This window comes from Rosa rugosa, chromosome 2 (assembly GCF_958449725.1).
Source record: "Rosa rugosa chromosome 2, drRosRugo1.1, whole genome shotgun sequence".
NCBI classification, from domain to species: domain Eukaryota; kingdom Viridiplantae; phylum Streptophyta; class Magnoliopsida; order Rosales; family Rosaceae; genus Rosa; species Rosa rugosa.
Window position 1 is genome coordinate 15,240,688 of NC_084821.1, and position 4,746 is coordinate 15,245,433.

The window sequence follows — 4,746 nt, forward strand, 5'->3', positions numbered from 1 at the left end:
TGACCTTTTCCTTGGGACAATAAGAACAAACTGTTACTAAAAACTTAGAAAGCACCAAAAACACATTTCAACTTCTCCTTTAAGAGATAAGAACTCATTTGTTACTAAATACTTAAGACTGGGGGCTTTCTTGAGACAGTAACAAAGTTGCAAGAAGATATCAAACTTGATCAGAATTCATATCTCCTTGGTCACTAAACCACTCCTTTAGATGTGATAGAATTGTGTTAGGTAAGGCAAAAGACATGATGAAAGTTAGATTTACTTCCAACTCAGCCTCTGCAAGGCAGTTGGTGATGAGGGACTCCAGTTTTACTGGTTTCCAGCCTCAGTAAATGAAACCTTGAATAACCATCTGACCCAAGAACGAGACAATTGCCCCAGCACATGAAAGATCAATAATAGAAACATGAGCAGGTATTAGAACAATTTTCAATTATATAATACACATTTTAAATCTCTTAGGAAACTGCAATATCTAGCTAGCTAAAACTACAGTTCAAGAACCAGAATCAAACATAATCTAATCACTTATATATAAAGTGTGGATATTAGTACTTGCAAAATTGAACACTGTCTTTACTCACATTTTTTTCCAAAATATAAGAGGGCTAGAGAGTCAAAATCAGGACCCCAACAAATTGAAAGATGCTTGACAGTAACTTATACAGCTCAACCTGAAACCGAGAGTCAAGACTTTATATACATCCAATAGACAACTATGTCATTATTTCCAAAAATCAAGCTCCACAAGAAGATAAACAGTAACCACAATACACAAAGTGCCCCAAAACTACCAGAAACAATATCTACTTCACTAGTAATTTCTGTTTGATGGAAGACTATACTTTGAGCACAGTAACAACCATTCATGTAATTCACCAAAATTGAAAATCAGCTGATCATGATCAATACACAAATCAAATTCAACTTTTCTCAGAAACCCAAAACAAAGAGCATGCTCAGAATCAAAATAGCTACCGTTTAGCTCTTACTTAGATCCCTCTTCAGTCAAAACACGAACAGAGAACAGAACCCTGCTCTATTTAACCCAGTCCGATACTTTCCGCTACCTAACACTTAACTGGCACGAATCAAACTCCATCGATCCCCAAAACGCCAGAGAGCTCCGTCCGGCTGACGACAACGTAGCCATGAGCGAAGCGCCACTGCCTTGGTTTTGTAGGCAATAGAATCGGATCTGTAACGGCAAAAACATAAAATTGAATCATTTTTCGAGAGGAATCTTTTTTTTTTTTTTTAATTAATCCGTTAACTAATTACTGGAAAAATTGACTGACCATTCCGAGAGTGTAGCTCCGGTGGGGGGTAGGAGAGCGCTTATGAAGGTCGGAGAGGAAGATCCGAGCTTGAGTTCCGGTTTTCGGATCCTCGAGACACTCCAACACTGATCTTAGAGCAGAGTAGGCGGAATCGCCGGATTGTTGGCACCGCTTCAAGAACTTGTCCACCGATTTCAACGACGCGTTGTTCTTTGCCATTCACACACTCTCTTTCTCTCTCTCGGTCTGTGTGTGTGGAGGAGAAGAAGAATGAAGATAGAGGGAGATGGCTTTAAGGGCAGAATGGGAATCAGAAAACTTAAAAACTGACTTTTTTTAACATCACCTCATTATTCAGAAGTACTAAATTAATATTACTAACAATTTATAATGGACCTTTTTATCAAGTGGGAAACTAGGTGACTTTTTTATCATTTCACACTCTAATGTGACCTTTTCCATCATTACCCTTTAAAAAATTACTTATGATAAATCGTGGTGGACCCATCTTGAATTTATTTGTCTAAATCATAAATTGCAGCTAAATTTCATCCTCTATATTCAAAGGTAAACAATCAAACTTTACTATTCACAACTTCGATTGTTGACAGACTAGAGTTAAATGTTATTTGCAAAAATATTAGCAGAGAATTGAACAAGGAAAGAGAAAAATTGAGAAAATTGAAAGACTATAGAGAAAGTCTTCAAAGGGAAACTCCCAATTACTGGGATATCATCTTTAGACTTCAAACAAGAATCTATAAAATAGAGCAAGATATTGAAAATCTCTTGTATACTCTGAAAGAGGAACAAAAACCTCTTGATTATATGAGCATTGGTTAGATCTGCAAATCACTGGTATCAGAGCTTGCAAATAGCTCAGCAGGGGAATCCCCAATGGGGACAATGTCTGATTTAATATTAGAGAAGTTGAATTCTCTACTAAAATCTTTTGATGAGAAACATCAGAACCTGCAGAAAGAATTAGCTAGATGTCAAAATCATCTAGAAAAACTACTTGCTATAATCCACCAATTAGAAAAATTGGAAAACAAACTGGATTATATCAAAGAACTTCCAAAAACGGAAGAAGAAAAACTAACAAGTGTTAGTAGAAAAATCAATGAACAGCAAAAAACGCTGGATTCTATGAAAAATATACTAGGGCTGGCATTTTCAGCCGAGACAAACCAACCAACCGAGTCCGAGCCGAACCGGAAAAGTTGGTAGCCGACCATGTCGGTAACCGAAAGTTTGGTACGGTAGTACCGAACCGAGAGAGAGATATTGGTACGGTATTGGTACTGAATTTTAGACATATACGGTATACTGTACCGAACCGTATATTGTATATATTATTTATTTATTTAAATAAATTTTATATATATCGATCTGAACCGTTGATTATTATTAGTTTTATTTCATATTAAATTATAACCGTTCGATTTTAAATTTTCCAAACCCTAAGGGGGGTTAGATCGATCCCTCTCTCACTCTCTCAGTCTCTCTCAGACCCGAACCCTCTCCGCCTCGGCGCCTCTCGACCTCTCCTTCAGCCCTTTGAAGTGATGATGTTCGATCTATCCAAGAATCGAACCCAGAGATAAGAGATTCATGTCCTACGACCGGTGAGTTTTCCCTAAGACTCATTCGATTTTTGTTTCAATTTTAGCTAGAAGCGCATGGATTCATTTGATTCATGTTCTAAATTGAGTAATCTCTAAGACTCTAATGCTTTTGCTGCTTTGCATCTTGCTGCTGTGGATCTCAAGTGGAATGGGTCTCTGTTGCCGTTAATCTCAAGTGGTATCTATGAGTTCTTAACCTGTGATTTGTTGCTCTTTCTTTACCAATATGTTCTGGGTTTTCATGGTTTCCCTTCTGTGCTTGCAGGAACAGGAGGACCAAGGACTGAGTTTGAGTGTTTGAGACTTTGAGGGAGACGAAGGCAAAGTCACTGCACAATTGAAGGTATAATTCATTAATTCGTATTATGCATAATTGATAATTCTTCGTAGATTTGATTTGCAGCAATTGTGGTAGGTTTGATTTATGAGTAATAGATACATCTCATCTTGAGAATAAGGTAGAATTAGTAACAGCCTGGACTGATACCTCTTCGAAATAATGTCAAATGAATTATGAATTAGTAGTTTTGAGTAATGTCAGTACTCACTATCTATATGTGATGGCTGTAGGTAGAATTAAGACTGAAGAAAATATAGTCATGTACCTGTGAATTGTTATGTTCTTCTTAAATTTTAAGTTTGTTTTTCTTACTGTGCTTTTCAGGTGTTGTTCCAATCTCAGAAATTCAAGTAATCATCTAATCAAGGCCGGCTTAGACCTGGAGCAACGTATCATTTCATTCATTTGTGTGAAGTGTGAACTATGAGTGTTTGAATTAGAAATTGTATGAACTATGAGTGAAGATGAGATGAACTGAAGTTGATGTATTGCTTTATTTGCTCATGGTTGTACCGAACTGATGATGAGATGAAGATGAATTGAAGTTTGTATTGCTTTATTTGCTCATGGTTGAACTGAAGTGATGATGAGATGAAGTGTTGAACTTTGCTTATTTTTCATTTGCAGATTTGCTTATGGTTGGGCCTTTAAATTCATATGATTATTGCAGTTTTTATTTGCTGGACAGGTTTGGCTGTTTGGGCTTTTACAATTGCAGTTGGGCCGGAGCTGAAAGCTGACCCAATCTTAAAGTCGGTTGGAGGCCCAACCAACCGATACCAACCGGCTATCTCGGTATACCGACAAGTTGGTATACCGACTTTTTGGCTGGTAATTGGTAGCCCATTTTGTGTACCAACAATGTTCGGTTCTGTAGGTGGTATTGGGCTTCAAGGTCCGGTACCGAACCAAACCCAGCCCTAAAATATACTGAATGACAAGAAAGTGTCTACAGTAAAAACAAAGAAAACTAATGGGTTCAAACCATTAGAAAGACCAGAAAAGAATCTTGTTCCAAATATGATTTTTCTGGAACCATCTACTAGTTCTACTAGTATTCAGTATGAAAATTCGAAAGAAACTCGAGATGTCAACATGATGAGCATCTTTGGGAAAAAGAAAGGAGTACAACTCCTAAATGCTGAAGAGTTCGAATACAATGAAATCGAACACGAGGTAAAAAACGCCTCAATTCCAAAGCTAGATTTTAAACAAATCTACAAAAGGGGAACATTTGACCTGATGGACAGCCATCATTTCAAACTACTGGAATTTACAACCCCCTCCACAACCAGAGAAACAGATTTACTACTAATCACTCCTGCAGAAGTTGCCAGAGCAAGAACAAAAAATTATCAATTTATGCACATTGGAGCAGTCCAAGTTGGCATAAAACTTCTTGCCCGAGAAGGCATAAACTGTTCAGTTCTATGTGTTCTACAAGACAATAGACTGACAGATTTTCAAGCTAGTCTGTTGGGAACCCTTGAAGTAT

General features: G+C 37.3%; 1 long non-coding RNA gene across 1 annotated transcript; it reads left to right on the forward strand.

Annotated features, from left to right (window-relative positions):
• Positions 1-2,974: 2,974 nt before the first annotated feature.
• LOC133731687 (uncharacterized) lies at positions 2,975-3,705 on the forward strand. Its single transcript, XR_009856759.1, has 3 exons — positions 2,975-3,089; positions 3,177-3,254; positions 3,576-3,705. It is a non-coding gene; the product is annotated as an uncharacterized LOC133731687 (long non-coding RNA).
• Positions 3,706-4,746: the final 1,041 nt, after the last annotated feature.